Source organism: Coenobita brevimanus, chromosome 111 (genome assembly GCF_032717465.1).
Source record: "Coenobita brevimanus isolate Jiangsu-jjx chromosome 111, ASM3271746v2, whole genome shotgun sequence".
Lineage (NCBI taxonomy): Eukaryota > Metazoa > Arthropoda > Malacostraca > Decapoda > Coenobitidae > Coenobita > Coenobita brevimanus.
In genome coordinates, this window is record NC_137064.1 from 14,090,336 (window position 1) to 14,112,580 (window position 22,245).

The 22,245-nt window shown below is 41.5% G+C and overlaps 1 non-coding gene across 1 annotated transcript; it reads right to left on the bottom strand.

Moving 5' to 3' along the window:
- Positions 1–20,489: 20,489 nt before the first annotated feature.
- On the bottom strand, positions 20,490–20,608 carry LOC145417954 (5S ribosomal RNA). The gene has a single exon (XR_013900615.1). It is a non-coding gene; the product is annotated as a 5S ribosomal RNA (ribosomal RNA).
- Positions 20,609–22,245: the final 1,637 nt, after the last annotated feature.

Below are 22,245 nucleotides of genomic sequence, written 5' to 3' on the forward strand. Positions count from 1 at the left end.
AGGGGTCACCCCCCTCTCAGCCCACCCATTGCCTGAATGTTTCGTCATCTGTCACGTAATAACCTTCTCTGAAGACCCTCCCACCCCTCTGCACGCCCCAGTAGGACATTGTTAGTCGAAGTTTACCCCTCCCCCAACCACGAGGCCGATTCCATCCCCCAGCAGCCCCCCTCACCTTCCCCCCAACCTTGTGTACCCCTACCTACCATACCCCTTCCCTCCCTTTTGGCCCCATACTACCCTCCTACCCCCAATAAACTATTGTGTGATAGCGAGCACGTAGCGTGGCTTGCTCTCCCCCTCCATGCCTCCCCTCCCCTACTCCCTCCACCCCAACACATGTACACATGCTTTATATGTATTGCCTTGATGTTCTTTTTTTCTGTGCTTTTTCGTACCTGGGCATAATAAATGCTTCTCTGTATACTATTCTATACATCCAAACACGTGCAATCACAGGCATCTGAGCCCCAGCCCCCCCACTACCACCCAGTCCCCTCCCCCCCACCACCACTCCTCCACCTGGATATAGTAAAGACAGTTACCTTTTCCCTTTTCCGTTGCATGTATCTGCAACAATGTTGAACAATATTCTGGTTTCCTTCATAGCAACATAAACATTTGGTGTTTCTGAAAGGTTTTGAAGTACTCTGAGGCACTGCAGGATTACTCCCCATACGTGAATTATCTCCCCACACCTGCAAACACACCCGCTTGCATGGTTGATATGCTAAATCACATAGAGTTTGTTTGTTTCAACTAGCCAGATTGGTTGTTTACAGTAAATGATCTCTCAAGGTTCAATGTATTTGTTTTGGGCCTTCTCCCCTATCGAATTTTATCTCCCCACACGTACATACACATCTGTTTTCATAGTAGTTGGTCAAGAATAAACTAAAGTGCTCTACTTTGATGAGAAAAGATGTTTTATTCAATCTCCATACCTACAAACCTTCTCCCCACAGGGTACTTTATCTCCCTAAAACCAAGTAATCTCCTCACACCCCAAAACACCTGCTCTCGGGTCTGGTGTGACATATGATATTATAATGACCTATTTCAGTAGTAGAAATAGGTATCAAAACTATGGAGGCATTCAAAAAATTTGGGGGGTAACTATTTTACTTTTTTTTTTCAACTTTGACCCTCAATTATGCAGTAACCATTAGGCCTAGGGGGGTGCTGATTGCGCTGTCAGGTGTGTATATTCTTCTTCTTTAGCCAGAACATATTGATTTTCCCCTTGGTGAAAGTTGAAAAAACATCCCCGAATTGTGGCTCCAGTGACAGACAAGCCTGATCGAATTGTGGTTAAGTGTTTTGTAATGTGTATAACCTTCTTGCCCTTATACCATGATACCAGAGCAGTGGTTGCTCCAGTGCATTTAACTTAATTAATTATTGTTGTAGCAATTATGCCATTCTTAAGTCACCATATAAGTAACGTGTAAATTTTGCCAGCACTGTCGTGTAACACCTAGTCATAAGTTATGATTAGTGTCAGTATCTGTCCATTGTTTTGTTACTGCGGGGACCTCCCTCCTCCTCGACCACAATTCATGTTTCATGTGGGTTGTTCTAAAGATGTTCAGTCAAGCGAACTGCGTTTCTAAGCACAAAAAAAATCGCCAAAAATTAAGTTTCTGGCCGATTTGTGTCAAAGTTTGATGCTTCGTAGCGAGTGCAGCGCTTTCCCATGGTAAGGCATTGGCAACACTGGGCTGCCTCACGGGGCCCAGCATGTAGCGATAAACCTCAGTCTCTTCCAAGCAGCTAGGCGGTGAGGTTGTGTCGTGTGTTCTGTCCCTTTAAACTCCTACCGTACTAATTCTTCCCCTCCTGCCCGAGCCGAAGCCCCTATGGACTCAGTGTGATAATCCAATATATGTGAGCATATTTGTAAGTGATAGTGTTGATGGAACATAAATATATGTTACGAAAAGGAATTGTGTCCATTAGCAATCGTTAGGCTTAGAGGCACTATGCGTAATCACTGTTGCGGGGTTTCGCCTGTTGCACCCCCCCAAGGCCCTATGGCGTGATTACAAATAATGAAGACAATGCCTAAACTGTATTTTGTGTGAAAGATATTGTGGCTGGCTTGGTGAAATTATGGAACTAGTTAAAGTTATGGACGCCATAAACCATAGTGTGGAATGCGGCAGGCATCACATACAGTTTTTATAGTTAGGAAGGGAGAATTAGAGGTGTTTAGGGATGGAATTATTGTGATTCTGATGTTGAAAATGTGTACGGAATTGTGTGAAATATACATCGAACATGCTGCGAGTGTTCGTTTAGGTGCATAGCATAGGTGAGCAATACCTGGATTGGTGAAATAACTGACCTACCATAGCAGGCATTATGCATACCATAGAGATATGCAACTGTCGCTAAGGAAACAGGCGGTCACGAACGCCATAAAGTCGGGAATAATAGACGAGGTTGGGATGGAATCATATGATAGTGTTTTATATTGCGTATGGTTTAGTGTGAAATATACATATAAAATAGTGCAGCGAGTGTTCACAGAGACATATTTCATGCATTGACTGACTTAGCTAAAACATAGTGCAAGTGTCAGAGACAAGAAATATGCCACAGCCACATATACATACGTATGTGGTGCAGCGAATGTTCGTGGAGAAATCTATTTTGTGCATCGCATGACTGTATTTTAGGCAAATGTATCACAAGGAGAGAAGAAAATACACCACAGCCACAGACACACGCACACACGCACACACACTCACCCACACCCACACCCACCCACACACACACTCACCCACACACGCACACGTTCACACACTACATAACTCCTCATCTTCAAGCTACTGCCAGCATCTCAACACCTCTGGAGGAAGTGAGCTGTCCATATTTTGTGATCTGTATATTGACCTATTTCTATAGTTCAATATTTTTTACACAAATAAGTAATGTTTTTTACATACACACATATGAGATGGAAGAAAGTTCAGCTTCAGTAAAAAGACTAATGGTCATGTCGAGTTTCTGACAGCACTATCAAAAACCTTATGATATTTTACGTGTATACTTTGAGTAAAAAAATAAAATAATTAAACGTAACGAGCGAAAATATGTAGCCGTGGGTGAGGCAGGGAAAGAATGTTTTTTTTCTCGCGTGCGGGTGAGGAGGAGTATTCTACGTTTGTCGTCCAATTACTCAAAAACTATTGGACATATCGATTTCCCGTAAGAACCATGATAAAGAGCAGTAAATTCTACGTATGTTCACTTGCAGAATATAAGCCTCTGGGAGCATTTACTGTTGGAAAAGTTGGGGGAACAGACTGTTTCGGTAAAGTTGAAAGCGCTTGGAGGAGTAATCTCAATTTGTCAGCCAATTGCTCGAAAACTATTGGACGTATCGATTTCCTGTAAGAACTATGATAAAGAGCAGTAAATTCTACGTATGTACAAAACATAACAATGTAATATCTATGATAAGAATTCGTTGTTAGTTAGGTGGGAATATTGCGTATGCTGTGCTCCCATCACGAAAGTGACGTACGGACGTGAATTCCCAGTCGTTTTTGGCGATTTACTCGAGAACTGTAAGGCGTATCGAAACCATTTTTAGGTCATTAGAAAGCTGGTGAAATTCTGCATAATATTCTGCAATAAAAACATAACAAGTGCAAGAAACTTTCAGGATTAGAGCTCCATGATTTTTTTCAAAAATGGCTTTCAGTTTTTGGCTATTTTCTCGAAAACTACAAATCGTATCTATACCGAATTTGTCTCTTTCGAAAGCTGATGAAATTCTCTATCAAAATTTCTAATAATATTTTCCTGTATGATGGAAAACATTCGAATGGTGACGTTGGAAAGTGAACGTGCTGTAGCAAAATGTTTATTCACGGCCGCCTAATGTTGTTTTATTCATGTTTTCCTGTTTTTTCTGGTGCTTATCAGTTCTAGAACAAACATCGACGAATAAGGTGACATAGGTTTCGCGGCAGTATATTGATGTTTGGATGGCGAAAATAAGGAGAGAATACGTGTTATTTGCCGCGCACGGGCAGCCAGGCCGGGCGGCCTTGCGGATCAAGTTGTGCGCCGGAAAACTTACTGAAACTTGCCGTGTGCGAGAGGGTTAATACTGCAGGAAGTGGAGAATTTACTGCAATGGAGAGAGGGTGTTGGAGTTTAGGGTTGTTCAGGAAAAGTTCCCACCAAGTAAGGGTCCCGTATGCTCCACCGGCCCGCATGTGGGGCAAGGCCCTGATCCTCACCCCAACAATTATGGAGGCAAAACAATAGCATGTGTTATATATAAGCCACCTAGTGCCAACATTGAGACTTTTTAGATGTTCTTGATGTTCTTGATGATGTTAATTAAAACTGCAAAAAGAACATAAACATATACATATATATATATATATATATATATATATATATATATATATATATATATAATCAGCCGTTGAGGTCCACTGCAGGACAGGCCTATCCCTACCCAAGCAGGGACGATACAAGCCAATGTATCTCTACCCAGTGGCTTAGACTGTCTGGTAGAGACTGTATGTAGGGTGAGAAGTGCTTGTAAGTGTAATTGTAGTGTTGTAGTGGCTTTGGATGTGTGTGTAGTCTGTGAACCAAGTGTAATCGGCCCGCCTTAAGCCGAATGGGTGCAAGCATACTAGTATGCGACATTGGTTCAACCACAGCACCCCTTATGTCCGCCAAAGTAGCAAGTGGCTCGGTGAACGATTCCCAAAGTTTTTACAACTCTGGCGGGAGGCGAACCCTCGTCCACCAGCGTGCGAAATGCACACTCTACCACTGTACCACAGAGGCTCCATATATATATATATATATATATATATATATATATATATATATATATATATATATATATATATGTGAGTCTCTGTGGTACAGTGGTTGAGTGTGCATTTCACACCCTGGTGGACGGGGGTTCGCCTCCCACCAGAGTTGTAAAAACTTTGGGAAGCATTCACTGACCCACTTACTACACTGGCGGACATACAATAAGGGGTGCTGTGGTTGAACCAGTGTCACATACTAGTATGCTTGCACCCAGTCAGCTTAAGGTGGGCTGATTACACTTGGTTCACAGACTAGACACACATCCAAAGCCACTACAACACTACAGTACAATCACACTCTCAAGCACTTCTCACCCTACATACAGTCTCTACCAGACAGCCTAAACCACTGTGTAGAGATACGTTGGCTGTATCGTCCCTGCTTCGGTAGGGATAGGTCGGTCCTGCAGTGCACCTACATGGCTGATGATATATATATATATATATATATATATCATTATCAGCCATTTGAGTATTCACTGCAGAACCAGCCTATACCGACGGAAGTCGGGACGATACAGCCAATGTAGCTCTACCAAGTGGCTTAGGCTGTCTGGTATTGATTGTATGTAGGGTGAGAAGTGCTTGTATGTGTAACTGTAGTGTTGGGGTGACTTTGGATGTGTGTGTAGTCTGTGAACCAAGTGTAATCGGCCCGTGCAAGCCGACTGGGTGCAAGCATACTTTAGTAAACGACACTGGTTCAACCACAGCACCCCGTGTGTCCGCCAATGCAGTACATGGCCGGGTGAAAACTCCCAAAGTTTAGTACCCTGGCAGGGAGCGAACCCTGGTCACCCGTGCATGAAACGCACAGTATACCATTGTACCACGGAGGCAATATATATATATATATATATATATATATATATAGAGAGAGAGAGAGAGAGAGAGGTGGCCTGCAGTCCTAACGGACCCAGGTTCGAATCCCGGCTGGGGCAGGGAACAGTTTAAGGATTTGAATTTCATTAAAATCAGGCTTTACTGATCTACCAGAAGACCCGCCGATATGTCGTAAAAATACCCCCGCTAATACCAATACACCAGTCCTGTATGAGACAGCCCTAGCGTGTATTCAATATGGACGGTGGGTGTTAGCGCCGAAGTGGTGACATGTAGAGGTGTATGGTATGTAGGAGGACTGCTGGGCCTTGATAGCAGGCCGTGAAGCCTATGCCCAGAGTCGGACACATAAATATAACTATATATATATATATATATATATATATATATATATATATATATATATATAATAAAAACTCAATCGAGATAGGACAAAATTTTCGACATCAGCAAATTTTCTGTGATTTTCGTGCCAATTCTGGTGCACCAGTACACCTCCATACCGATGAAAGGCGCCCTCACCTGGCTTCGGGAATGGAATCCAAGTTACCTCTACGCAAGTCCGAGATATTAACCACTCGGTCACGGCAACAGACCGGGGGCCAGGAGCAGCAATTTTTGGTAAAATTTGATCGCTCATTTCATATAGTAAAAGTTTTTCAAACATGATGGGATCAAGTTTTTTCACATCAGCGAATATATATATATATATATATATATATATATATATATATATATATATATATATATATATATATTGGTATGGAACAGAGAGAGATAATGAACACTTCAAGTGAGAATACTAAAATCACTACTGTCCCGCAAAGTTCCATGTTCAAAACAAAAGAGTTAGGTAAAATTACAAGTTAAAGTTTAATGCTCAAACTAACAACTAAACATTCAGGACTCATAATGATAATGTAATGGCAAAACAGGTTACATATATGGTTAACTGCAATAGCCTCTATTAACATGAAATTAGCAAGAGCAAATTTATCTAACTCAGCCCTGATAAAATGAGAAAACCGGATAATGCTCAGTTAAAGCAAGATATAATATTATTACAGATACAAAATATTACTAATACTGGCTGACAGTATGGAACCAATATGAATCATAAAAACTTTACCAGTCTTACGAATTAATGACGTAGGCTATACAGAACAAGAAAAATGGCAATAACACTTATACTCAAATTATACAGCTGCTAGATGGCTGGAGACTTCCTGAGCACTCACAAAAATAATAATATACTGTACAGGGGAGGACAGAGATGTGAACAGAATGAGGAGTAGATCTAAGTGGCAACTAACGCAGAGACTGAGTTCATTATATAGGGGGCCGGCAGAGCTTGATTCAACTTGTAAGAAGGACGCGCAAATGAAGGCATAGGGGACAAAGAGTTGACAATCCTGCTCTGAACAACAGAAAGAACGACTTACTCTACTATAAGGGGGACAAGGGGGGAGTGAGGTAGAACACGCAAGCCTGGTCACTATGGAAGCCACGTGGCGAATCGTGAAGAAACATGCAGCATACTGTACATTAGAATCATACAAAGGATGATGCAATCATGAACAAAACTGTATCATAAGTTAGAATTATACAAGGGATGATGAAATCATAGGCTATGTAACACCTCCCCACAAAGAAAAAGCAATTTACAAAGGAAATTTCTTATTACTCTAAAACAATCTCTTGAAAGTCTAGAGAAGCAATCTGCAATAACATTTTCTTTCCCATTGACATGTTGTATGTCTAATGAATACTCCTGAAGAAGTAGACTCCATATTGTCAATCTCTGATTTTTATCTTTTAACTTACTAAGGAATTTCAGTGGGTTATGATCGGTATAAATGACTATGGGGTCAAAACCAGAACACAAATAAAATGAAAAATGCTGTAAACCCAAAATCAAGGCCAAAAGCTCTTTCTCAATAGTTGAGTAGTTCTTTTGAGGTGGAGTGAACTTCTTACTGTAATAAGATACAGGGTGTTCAATACCCTGATCATCCTCTTGCAGCGAAACAGCCCCAGCTCCTGTATCACTTGCGTCAATAGCCATCTTAAAAGGCTTAGCAAAATTTGGAGTAGCGAGCACTGGCTGATTTAATAGGATAGCTGTAAGTTTACTGAAAGAGGATTCACAGTTATTGGTCTAGACAAATTTAACTCCCTTTTTCAGTAGGTCTGTAAGTGGTATTACAAGAATTGAAAAGTTAAGAACAAATCTCCGGTAATAACCTACCATTCCCAAAAATCTTTGTAGCTCTTTCCTACTTTTAGGTCTGGGAAGATCACTTATAACCTGAACCTTAGCTCCTGGTGGTGCAACGTGTCCATCACAAATTACGTACCCAAGGTACTGAAATTTAGCTTGACCAAACTCACACTTTGATAAATTAGCTACAAGATTAGCCTGAACCAAACGCTCAAGAATTTTACTGACATGGCATAGGTGATCCTTCCAGTTGTCTATCTATCTATCTATCTATTGCCAGACGCCTCAATCCCGTTTGGGGTGGCCACAAACAAATCGCCTCCAAGTCACCCTGTCCCCCGCCATTTCACTGCCCTGCTCCCAACTAACACCCCCCTCTCTCATATACCTCTCCACCCCATCCCTCCATCTCATCCTCGGCCTCCCCCTCCCTCTTCCCCCCTCCACCTCACTCACATACACTCTCTTCGTCAGTCTTTCACCCTCCATCCTCTCCACATGGCCAAACCACCTCAGTGTGTTCCTCACAACGCTTCCTATCACATCCACATCCACACCACAATGCTCCTTTATATCGTCATTCGTCAGTCTGTCTCTCCACGTGACTCCACAGGCTCCTCTTAAATAACTCATTTCCACTGCTCTCACTCTTGACTTGTGTCCTTCCAACAATGTCCAAGCTTCACTTCCGTACGTTAGAGTTGGTATCACAATACTGTCATGTAGTAACTTTTTCACTTCCATGCTCACTTCCCTGTTTTTTATCACTGCTTTCAAAGAACCAGCAACCTTTCTTCCCTGCTGTACCCTTTCAAGCACTTCACCCTCCAAACCTCCATCCTTACTCCTCACACTACCCAAGTACTTAAACGTACTCACATTTTCCAATTTCTCACCATCCAACCTCGCTGTACATTCACTAACTTCACCTCTCTCAAAGACCATCACTTTACTCTTCCCTACATTCACCTTTAGATTCCGTTTCTTACACACTCTCTCAAACTCATCCACCAAGCCTTGCAGCTCCCCTTCGTCTTCACTCAACAACACAGTATCATCTGCAAACAAAAGTACAGGGAGTTTCCAAACACTATCCTCTCTCACCAGGGCCACTCCAACATCCACTACCCTACCTTGTACCTCTTTTATTACCCCATCCATGTACAGATTGAACAACTAGTTGACACTGAAGATTAATACATCATCAATATAAACAACACACCCTGCCAAACCCTCTGTTACAACATTCATGAGCTTCTGAAAAGTGGCTGGTGCATTCTTCATACCATATGGCATTACAGAACATGCAAAAGTCTTTCCTAGTGTTACAAAACATGAGATCTCCCTAGCACGTTCAGTCATAGATACTTGCCAGTATCCCTTTAACAAATCAAACTTACTTATGTACCTAGCCTTTCCGATCTTGTCTATGCAAACTTCCACATGAGGGAGAGGGTAAGTGCCTGTTTTGGTTATCTGATTAACACATCTGTAGTCGATGCAAAGCCGCTGTGACCCACCTGGCTTAGGGACTAGAGTGACAGAAGATCTTCACTCGCTCTGACAGGGCTCAATCATCTTGTGGTCCAACATGTAGCCAAGCTCCTTCTGGATGAGAGGAACTTTCACTGGGTTCACACGGTAAGGAGGCAGTTTAATTGGCTTTGCGTCTCCAACATCGACATCATGCATCAACACAGTAGTTCTTCCTGGAGTGTCACGGAACACTTGCGGGTACTCCTGCAGTAGTGCCGAAAACTCCTGCCTTTCCTCGGGAGCTAGATGAGAAAGCTTAGTCTGGAGATCATTCATGATATCAGGATTCTTCCCCAAACTATCACTCAGGCTCATACTGCATGGGAGAGCTTCACTTGCAGACTCGGGTGGAACAGCTACAGTGCAGAATGGGTTATTTTCGTCCCGCCTGTGATATAACTTTAGCATGTTGATGTGACAAAGTTGCTTGTTCTTTCTACGATCTGGTGTGGCGATGACATAGTTGACATCACTGAGTTTCTTCTCCACGAAATAAGGACCACTAAACTTGGCTTGAGGAGGTTACCCATGCACCAGTAGCAGAATCAAAACCTGATCTCCTGGCTGAAAGTGGCGTAACCTGGACTTCTTATCATACCAAGTCTTCATCTTCTCCTGAGCAGCTCCTAAATTCTCTCTCGCCAGCTGTAAAGCAGTGGACAGCCGTTCTTTGAACTTCATCACATACTTCAGCAGGTTGACGTCATCTTCCTCCGACAGCCAGCATTCCTTGAGCAGCTTAAGGGGTCCTCTTACTTCATGGCCAAACAGTAGTTCAAAGGGTGAGAAGCCCAGTGATTCATTTGGAGATTCTCTTGTGGCAAATACAACGAATGGAAGACCTTTATCCCAATCTTTCTGATGTTCCAAACAGTATTTCCTGAGCATCAATTTGAGTGTTTGATGATATCTCTCCAGCGCTCCTTGGGTCTGGGGATGGTAAGCTGAAAACGTGATCTGGGTGATGCCCAACTCTTTCAGAGACTGCTTGAAAACATTTGACATGAAATTACTTCCCCGGTCTGACTGTACCTCCTTGGGCAGACCAAACTTGGTGAAGAACCCTAGCATTTCCTTAACCACGTTCTTTGCTGAGATATTTCCAAGTGGAAACGCTTCAGGATAACGAGTAGCCATATCAATCAGGGTTAACACATAAGAAAATCCTGAAGAAGTCTTAGGAAGAGGGCCCACAATATCCACCAACGCACGGGTGAATGGCGCCTCAAAAGGAGGGATGGGAACTAGAGGTGCAACCTTTTCGGTCTGATTACACTTCCCCACAACTTGACAGGTGTGACAAGACTTACAATACCAGGAAACATCTCTGAAGATACCTGACCAGTAGAAGTGTTTCAAAATGCGTGCCACAGTCTTCCTCACTCCAGGGTGTCTTGCCAAACTGGAATCATGAGCCACTCCAATGATATCCTGTCTACAAACACGAGGGATGACAACTTGATGTACGACCTCCCATTCACAGTCAGCTGATGCTGTTGGGGGTCTCCACTTCCTCATAAGTACTCCTGACTTTATATAATAACAAGTAGAAGCACCAGCTGACTCTTCCTCACTGCAAGCAGAGTTAGCTAGACCTTTCAACTCAGGGTCAGCAACCTGCAACTCAACCAACTCTTGACGAGACATATTATCAACACTACGGGGTACTGCATCATCTGGTGAGTGGTCCAAATTAGCAAGAAAAGTATCAGCTAGGATAACATCATCATCATTATCCTCTAAGTCACCAGTAACTTTAGACTTAGCCCTAGTGTCAGCACATGCAGGGAACACATCAGGGACATCACAATCCTGGGTCGCAGTCACTGGTTCACAAGACAACTGAGGAGCTGGACACACTTGACTTCCACATATATCATTTCCAAGTAAGAAAGTTACACCTGACATTGGAAGTGTTTCAACCAACCAAAAAATAACGGAACCATTAACAAAACCAGACTCTAAATTCACTCTGCACAGAGGGACAGAGAAGTAATTATTCCCTACACCTTGTAAGATTACAGTTTCATCAGAGGAATTAACATTAGAGCCTAGAACACTGGTCAGCATAAGGGATTGGCAAGCACCTGTATCACGATATATTTTAACTGATTTCCTGTCATTACTGTCCAGAGGACTGACAAAACCATCAGACAGGAAATTAGCACATGAACTCTTGAGAGTGTCACCCACGTTACTGCTCAAAAGAGGAGCTTCATCATGAGAATTTAATTTACCCCTCAAAGCAGGTTCAGTTAACTCGGTTAAAGAATTCTGGGAACTCTCAAGGGTGGACACTAGACCAATTGACTGAATATTTAAAGGCTCCTTTTTGTTCACATCACGCTGTCTCCTGAAACATTTCTCCGTAGTGTGACCAAGCTTACTACAATAAGTACATTTACTTTTCTGAAATCTAGAGGTGGAGCTGGTATTTACTTCCTGAGAAACATCATCTTTATTCTCTTTCCTGTTACCTGTACTCTGAGTAGAGGCAACATCCTTACTCTCAGCTTTCCGTTTTTCTTTAGAATATCTCTTGTGAGTGATAACATATTCATCAGCTAAAACTGCAGCATCAGACAAATTATCTATTCTTTTCTCATCAAGATATAGGCTTACATCTTTATTAATTCACCTTTTGAAGTCCTCCAGCAAAATCATCTGCTTAAATTTACCAAAATCAGAATATACATTCTTAGAATTTAACCACTGCTCTAACAGATCTTCTTTGATTTTTGCATACTCAACATGGGATTGCTTATCTTGCTTATAAGTTGTCCTAAATTTTACTCTATAGGATTCAGGAACAAGCTCATAGGCCTTAAGAATCAAGCTCTTAACTACATCATAATTATCAGATTGATCCTGAGGCAAAGATGCATAAGTTACTTGAGCTTTACCGGTGAGAACACTCTGCAGGAGTACTGGCCAATACTTTTTGGGCCAATTAAAACCTGTAACTACCCTCTCAAACAACTGAAAATACTTTGTTAAATCAGATTCATTAAAAGGAGGGACAAGTTTAACATTTTATGCCACATCAAAATCATCAGAGCTAGATGATCCAGTTCCACCTTGTTTCATGCGATACTCATGGTCTGCCTGAATCCTAGCAAGTTCAATTTGTGCCTGAGCCTGTGCCTGTGCCTCCTGAATACGAGCCTGAGACTCAGCCTTCTTAGCACGTGTCTGAAACTCAGCCTCCTTAGCACGAGCCTGAAACTCAGCCTCCTTAGCACGAGCTGAAACTCAGCCTCCTTACGAGCCTCCTGCAGGGCTAGCTGAAACTTAGCTATTACAATCTGCGTTTGCTCATCTGGAGGAGTTACATTAAACAAGCTTTTATTAATCATGGCAACAATTTGATCTTTAGAATGATGAGAGTGACCAGCAATTCCCAATTGTTGAGCAACAAGCTAAAGTTCATTTTTTGTTCTGTTTTCTACATCACACACTGTTTGCACATTTGACAAAAAATCTTTGGCTTCATCAAGAGTAGTAATAGTAGGCATCATGAATAAATCACAGTCACAAAATATCAAGCAATATCCTAATGATAATATCCTGAATATCCTGATAAGAGGTCGCCAAATTAATGTTACGGAACAGAGAGAGATAATGAACACTTCAAGTGAGAATACAAAAATCACTACTGTCCCGCAAAGTTCCAGGTTCAAAACAAAAGACTTAGGTAAAATTACAAGTTAAAGTTTAATGCTCAAACTAACAACTAAACATTCAGGACTCATAAGGATAATGTAATGGCAAAACAGGTTACATATATGGTTAAATGCAATAGCCTCTATTAACACGAAATTAGCAAGAGCAAATTTATCTAAGTCAGCCCTGATAAAATGAGAAAACCGGATAATGCTCAGTTAAAGCAAGATATAATATTATTACAGATACAAAATATTACTAATACTGGCTGACAGTATTGAACCAATATGAATCATAAAACTTTACCAGTCTTACGAATTAATGACGTAGGCTATACAGAACAAGAAAAATGGCAATAACACTTATACTCAAATTATACAGCTGCTAGATGGCTGGAGACTTCCTGAGCACTCACAAAAATAATAATATACTGTACAGGGGAGGACAGAGATGTGAACAGAATGAGGAGTAGATCTAAGTGGCAACTAATGCAGAGACTGAGTTCATTATATAGGGGGCCGGCAGAGCTTGATTCAACTTGTAAGAAGGACGCGCAAATGAAGGCATAGGGGACAAAGAGTTGACAATCCTGCTCTGAACAACAGAAAGAACGACTTACTCTACTATAAGGGGGACAAGGGGGGAGTGAGGTAGAACACGCAAGCCTGGTCACTATGGAAGCCACGTGGCGAATCGTGAAGAAACATGCAGCATACTGTACATTAGAATCATACAAAGGATGATGCAGTCATGAATAAAACTGTATCATAAGTTAGAATTATACAAGGGATGATGAAATCATAGGCTGTGTAACAATATATATATATATATATATATATATATATATATATATATATATATATATATATATATATATATATATATATTGCCAGATGGCTCAATCCCATTTGGGGTGGCCACAAAGAAATCGCCTCCACGTCGTCCTGTCCCCCTCCATTTCACTGCCCTGCTCCCAACTCACACTCTCCTCTCTCATATACCTCTCCATCCCATCCCTCCATTTCATCCTCGGCCTCCCCCTCCCACTTCCCCCCTCCACCTCACTCACATGCACTCTCTTCGTCAGTCTTTCCCCTGCATCCTCTCCATATGGCCAAACCACCTCAGTGTATTCCTCCTAACGTTTCCTATCACATCCACATCCACACCACAATGCTCCTTTATATTCTCATTTGTCAGCCAGTCTCCCCATGTGACTCCACAGGCTCCTCTTAAATAACTCATTTCCACTGCTCTCACTCTTGACTTGTGTCCTTCCAGCAACGTCCAAGCTTCACTTCCATACGTTAGAGTTGGTATCACAATACTGTCATGTAGTAACTTTTTCACTTCCATGCTCACTTCCCTGTGTCTTATCACTGCTTTCAGGGAACCAGCAACCTTTCTTCCCTGCTGTACCCTTTCAAGCACTTCACCCTCCAAACCTCCATCCTTACTCACATTTTCCAATTCCTCACCATCCAACCTCGCTGTACATTCACTGACTTCACCTCTCTCAAAGACCATCACTTTACTCTTCCCTACATTCACCTTTAGATTCCGTTTCCTACACACTCTCCCAAACTCATCCACCAAGCCTTGCAGCTCTCCTTTGTCTTCACTCAACAGCACAGTATCATCTGCAAACAACAGTACAGGGAGTTTCCAAACATTACCCTCTCTCACCAGGGCCACTCCAACATCCACTACCCTACCTTGTGCCTCTTTTATTACCCCATCCATGTACAGATTGAACAACCATGGAGACATGACACATCCCTGTTTCAACCCAACCTTCAAAGAGAAAAATTCACTCAGTTCACCATCCACACGCACTGCAGCCTTAGCACCATCATATATACTCTTCACAGCATTTAACAACTTCCCATCTACTCCATATATTTTTAACCGGCCCCATCCCGACTACTTTTCCACCACTGACTCCCCCCAGTCCCGACCATTTTTGGAAATTTTTTTATTTTGGCTCAAACCTCAGGTGAGAGATTTCTCTCACCTGAGGTTTAAAATACTCAATTCAGGTAACAGTGCCTCCTCACCTTACTGTGTTTTCTATGAGGCTGACTCCAAAGAAAACGAGTTCTATGGGAGTGTAACAATTCCACAGCACTCATAAACGGTATGTATTTATTTATTTGGTACGAATATATATGTAGTACGAGAGAATTTTGGTTTTCACACAGTAATATAGGCAATATAAGCATTCTTTCACTCATGAAACACATCAACATACCTGACCTTTTTTGGCGACATTACCTGATCATCATTTCTGACTGTTTCTTCCTATAATGCTGTGTAAAGTTTGTCCTCCACATTGTCATCGATTGGGGAATCAATCTGGCCCTGAATTTTGTACCATGGCATGACATGGCTTTACTGGCCAGGTCACTGGTAACAGGTGAATTGCTGAGACAATGGCGTGCAGGGGGGGTGGGAGGTCATGCTGGGTAAGGTATTGTCCCTGGCTGGCATCTTGTAGAGGAAGGTGTCCCGTGTATACGTACCAAAAATCACTCGCGAAAATCGAAAATTGTGCAAATTAGGGACCTTGCAATTGATTCGCGTTTAAGTACGTGAACGGGATAGGCAGTGACAAAACGTGTGGACGTTGAATCACGTCCACGGGACGCCACGGGTTAATATTTTCCGCAATCCTTTTCTATTCACCCTGTCATATGCTTTCTCCAAATCCATGAAAGCTGCATACAACTTCTTTCCCTTCTCTAGAAACTTTTCCACTAAAGATCTAAGAATGAATATCTGATCTACACAACCTCTTCCCTTCCTAAAGCCTCCCTGTCCTTCTCCAACTAATTCATCTGTTCTTTCTCTAACTCTGTCAATAAGTATCCTACCATACACTTTTCGTATTATACTAAGAAGACAGATGCCACTATGATTACCACACACTTCTTTTTCCCCTTTTCCTTTGTACAAGGGAATAATTATACCTGACTTCCAATCCTCCGGGACTCTACCTTCCTCCCAGGCCAATCTGTACATTTTCCACATCCATTATACTACTATCTCTCCCATACTTCAGCATTTCACCACACACTCCATCAATTCCTGGGGCTTTCCCCAATTTAACTTTGTTTATTGCTTCCACAACTTCTATCCTACTGATTTCTTCCTGTCTTCTCACCTCCCTTCTTCTCCCAGCCATTCCCCAGCCACTTATACTCGTATTACTTCCATCCTCTATGTTCAACAATTCCTTAAAGTGTTCTCTCCATCTGCTCACTTTTTCTCCCTTCTCCACTAGTAATCTACCATTTTTATCTTTCACTCCCCTGCTAACTTCACTTCCACCCTGTCTTACTTTTTTCACCTCTTTCCAGAACATTTTCTTACAGTTCCTCCACTTTACACTCAAGTTCCTTCCAAATTCCTCATCCACACTCTTCTTATATATATATATATATATATATATATATATATATATATATATATATATATATATATATATATATATTTATATAGGTAGATGGATGTACTACGTATGTATATGTATATCATCATCATCACCAGCCGTTGAGGTCCACTGCAGGACCGGCCCATCCCTACCGAAGCTGGGACGATATAGCCAATGTATCTCTACCCAGTGGCTTAGGCTGTCTGGTAGAGACTGTATGTGCTTGTGAGTGTAACTGTAATGTTAGAGTGGCTTTGGATGTGTGTGCAGTCTGTGAACCAAGTGTGAATATATATATATATATATATATATATATATATATTATATACCGGGTATATATATATTAGGGCGGGTCGAAAAGGAACCAACTTAGGGTTACCAGGTTGAAACATAGTAAGAATGGTGATCCTTTACAATGACAATAACACTACGAAAAAATGTGCCCATTCCAGCAACTTGGATCTTATTTCTCAAAATAAACAAAAAATAGAAACACTTGCTATTTTTTGGATGAACTAAAATGCAGTTTCTGTGTTACATTTCAATTTTAAAAATAAGAGTAACGGTTGAAATAAATGTATTCAAATCATATGAAAGGCATTTTTTCATGAAAAAGAAAAAATAAATAGTAGAAATAGCATGAATAGCTGAACGCATCAAAAGTCTTGTTTACTTAAACGCTTCGGGAACAAGCTGCGAGATTGCTTACATTGGACGAGCATACCATGACGTGATTCATACCCAAATACTTTACTTGTGGTGGATGTGACGTCCTTGACGCAGAGTTCCACTCCTTGGGAATGGCAAGGGTACACGTCCAGTACGATGGGTTGGCTTTCGTCCATTTGCTCCAGTCTGTTCTTCAGCAATGGAGGAACTGTGGCAGAAGAAGGCTCTACCAGCTCATTGTACTTCTTAGCATCGAAATTTGTCTTCAGTGCAGATTTTTCAAATATTCTAACTGAGGCTTGGTCATCATTCTGATTCATCTGTGTTTGTTTCATCAACTTGATCGCCATCGAGCTTATGCCAACATCTTCATCAGCAACAGCCGACAACAAGATGTTCTCTGAGTAACAGAAGCAGCTGTTATTGGTAAGCACAGGGCGAATAATTGCCTGATCCTCCAACGGCAGCTTTTGAAGGAGCAACCATCTGGTTGTGCAGATGGTCCCACACCTTCATTAGTATCTCCACTTGGCAACTGCACTGCCAGACATGCATGGTACAGGTAGCCCCAGTCTTTGCTGGGATCACTTACAACTCCTGGTAAAGTGCAATTTTTTCCAGCAACACGTTCATAACTAACAACTGGAAGATCTTTTGGGTCAAATTCAAGCGATTGACCTACTTCTCCTCTGCAGTTTCGGTGACCTGTTGTCGAACAATCAGCTGCCTCGAAATACCATCGGAAAATGATTTCAGCAAGATGCAACAAAGTTGTCACTATAGTGGTCTGCCAAGCTGTGTTTTGAGCTCATTTATCACTCTATTTCTCTTTCCAGTATTGACATTTGTCCCATCACAGACGATAGCTTGCAACGAATCTGTAGAATCTGTTTCTTGAATGACAGACATGACTTCCTTGACAATATAAGCTGCTCTTCCACTATCGGGAGAAACGTGGCCGATAAAAACGGTGTCAGGAAAAGCAACTACTGAGTAGTGATCTTCATTCACGATTTTCTGACTATCTGGGGTTTTCTTGAGTGTCTGATCGATTTTTCCATCGAAACCGATGCAAATGATCTCCTTCAGGTAATTTTTATGCTGTTGCAATGTGACTTCTCTCCAGTATTTTCTCTGACGATGGAGTTTACTGGGATAAACTTTATTTTCTTCACAAAGAATATTCATATCTTTCAGTGCTGCATTCATAATGGAGCAGATGTCTATATTACTTACTTGACATCGATCAACTACACGACTCAGCCCAGGATAGACTAATCTGTTCTGACACAGTTCTGACTGTTTGCTTCCATCTACTTTTCCATTATCATCATCAACATATTGATCATATTGCTCCTCACAAGCATCACATTCGTCAACACATGCTGTCCTTATATCTAATTAATTGAGGCCCCTGTGGTACCAAGCACCGTTCTTTTAAAAGGGAGAAAAACGCAATCAAAGTTTGGCAAACTTTGAACTGCAATAACTTTCCAACCATTAAGGTTTTTTTTATCCTTTTTTTTTCTACTTGTTGCCCAAAGCACTGTTGTCTTCAGAGGGAATTAGTACAACCAATAAGGATTTTTTTTTTTAATACTGTACATTCATCTAGAACATTGGAAACTAATTTTGGTTAATGTTTGCATAATAAGACCCATGACAGTTCAGTAGCCAGGTACTGTACTAGTGTTAATGAGCAGCTACAGTTCTGTACTATTGGCATGAAGAATATTGAAAACTCATGTTGTTAATGTTGTTTGCATACTGACATACATAGATTCAGTCCATTAACTAGGTACTGTAGTAGTACCCAGGTACTGTACTGCATTGTAGTGGCAGAGTGACACTGTGGGAAGCTTTATCATGTACAGGTACAGTACTGTGCTGTCAGCATGAAGACTATTGGAAAGTAATACTATAATGTTACCACTTACATACTAGTGAGGGAGAGGGAGGATCATCTGGCATTGGCACCTTCTGGCCCCAAGCTTGACTAAGGGGGAGCAAGGAAGCGCATAGGGTGAAAAGTTACCTCGACTTAAAGAAAATTTTGACAATGTTGCGGATTCCATTTCGTACCTCCTTTGATGCTTCTAGGTAGATGAAGAGTTGCTCTATCAGAGGGTTCAATAAAAACGGTTTTATGGGGGGTGGCACATGGTACCTTATGGAAATAGGGGCCTCAATTTGGTTAGTATCTCTAGTGGACTCTTCATAGAGCCTCCATTTCATCACTGTATTTGCTCCACAATTATTTTGTGCTGTCTTCTTCTGGTCTATTCCATCAATATACATTTTTCTGCAACTATTTTGGTCAACCCAGAAAGGCCACGCCTCAGGCGATATATTGTCTGCTCTAGCACATTGACACTCAGATCTCTCACGTCCATTGAAGTTTTTGAAACATTTGCAACGACTAATGTCAAATAAGGTGTCAAAGCTGGCGAGTTTCTCTGTGTGGGTGTTGGAAGTCCTTTTGCTCACTGGATATTTCCTAAGCACCTGGGCCTTTGCTATCAGGCATTTCACACGAATACCAACACTGGTGTAATCAATAGTTGAGATGGAAGCTTTCTCGTAAATTCCTGCTACTTCAAGTGCACCAGGTTCCACATAGGTTTGGGTGCTCAGTGACGAACTTGTGGATTTATGTTCCAAATATGCCCTTATGACATCACAGCTAGTGGGCAACTGATTTACCGGAAGACTACGTGATGAGCCGAAAACAGTTTCGTGCTTTCTCTTGTGCTACAACTGGCCGTGATTCCAGTATAATACGCAAACTCATACAAAATTCAAAACTGTAAACCAAAACCAGTTCGTGTAGTTGGTAACGGAAATGCAAAACAATGGGTTACCATTTATAGAGTTGCCAATCACCGGTAATCACTGAATCCTTGGAGTGTCAGTGCTGTAAAAACTAAATTAAACCAATGACTGGAGAACCAATGACTCATTTTTAAAAATACATTTAGTTCATGTGAAAACATACTATGGGGCATCAAAATAGCCCTGTTTCGTCGAATTTTAAATTTTTGACCCACCATAATATATATATATATATATATATATATATATATATATATATATATATATATATATATAATATATATATATATATATATATATATATATACAGATATATATTTCATTCATTCATTCATTGCCAGACGCCATGTATCCCAGACGGGGTGGCCAATGGCTTAGAGTTAATTGTTTTACAGGGAGGGGCACTAATCCTCCACCAACCCCACTTGACACGTAGGGATGCCAACAGCATCTGGTGTTCCCAGGCGGTCACCCATCCAAGTACTAACCAGACCCAACGTTGCTTAACTTCGCTGATCGGACGGGAAGCGGTGTACTCAACGTGGTATGGCCGTTGGCAATATATATATATATATATATATATATATATATATATATATATATATATATATATATATATATATATATATATATATATATATATATATATATAATCATCACCATCCGGACCTCCTTTCCCACTCAAGGGCAGGGCGAGGAGTAGCAATGTTCAGATAGCACAAACTTGCCCAATCCAATAGGCCATGCTTCCATTCACTCATCATTCAAGCCCCCGAAATCCTGGCTCTACCGGATACGCCAAAAACATTCACCACATTCTGCAGCTTCACATAAACATATCCAATTGAGTCAATCAGGATGCTGCCATGCTCACAAGCAGTGCCAAAATCCCTGATCATGCACTTCTCCTCACAACATTCATCCAGCCAGCTCGATCTTTTGTCAGTTCCCTAGGCTCACCGACTTCCAAACCTCTCTTCCTCAAACATTCATCCACCACATCTCTCCACCTTCTCCTTGGCCTACTTCACCTCCTCCCTCCTTCAAATTCGTTCAGTTATGCCTTTTTCACCACTCTATTGTTATCCATTCTTTCCACATGACCATACCATCTCAGGACACTCTCTTCGATTCTTGTGTTCACCAACTTCCTCACTCCACACCTTTCACGACACGAATCACATTATTTCGTATCCTATCCACCCTCTGTACTTCACAGACTCCTCAGCAGTCCCATCTCCACTGCTCTTACTCTTGACTTTTCATTTTCATGCCACACCATTGTCTCACACCCATATGTTAACCTGCTGGGTGCTGGCTATTTTTAGCCCTAATGGTCACCCCAGTGCCAGCCAATTTTTACCTTTCTTTTTTTGGCTAAAATGATAGATTTTGATGTGGAAACAACGAATTTCGCCATTAGAATGCTCACCGAGGCTCAGAAATGAGTTTTACTGAGTCCTGCATACTCGTGTACGGGTATAGCCGCTCTCTCATGCTCACAACGTACGTGAGAGAAAGCCGTTTTCTATGTAAAGTATACTCAGGTATTTATGCTGGGAAGGTATAGCAATGTTCAGTACACTTTTCTGATTACTTATTACTTCAACATCTACAACAATTTGCGTGCCTTTCTCACTGTGAATGCATTATCTAACACTTACTTGAAGATAGGTACAACCTGACTTCATTACGTACAGTCCTGGCACTTACAACAAGGTATTTACAACTTGACTTCACTATATGGTCCTTACACTTGCAAGAAAATATTTACAACTTACACTTACATGAAAATATTTACAAAATTCCTTCACTATGTTCAGCACTGGGTGAGGCACACAGGCAGAGTGAGGCAGAGCGAGCGTGAGGGGGGGAGCGAGTGAGTTTATGGCCTTGACAGCCTGGAGGATGGTAGAGGAACAGTTACCTTACATGCCTGCCAATTTTTACCCGCGAATCTTGAAAAATGCGGTCACAGTGAAGTTTTTTATTTTAAACCATTTTAAAACAGCACTGGCACTGGCTGTGGAATTAATTCAGACAATTTTAAAACAGCACTGGCATGCGACGGATTAAAGTTGGGACTAACACTCCCTCATGTAAGCCTCGTGCAGCTGCAACACTCAAGCCCCTGTCTCTTATCAAGGCCTTCATTGCACCAGCTACTTTTCTTGCTTGTGTCATTCTACTCTCAA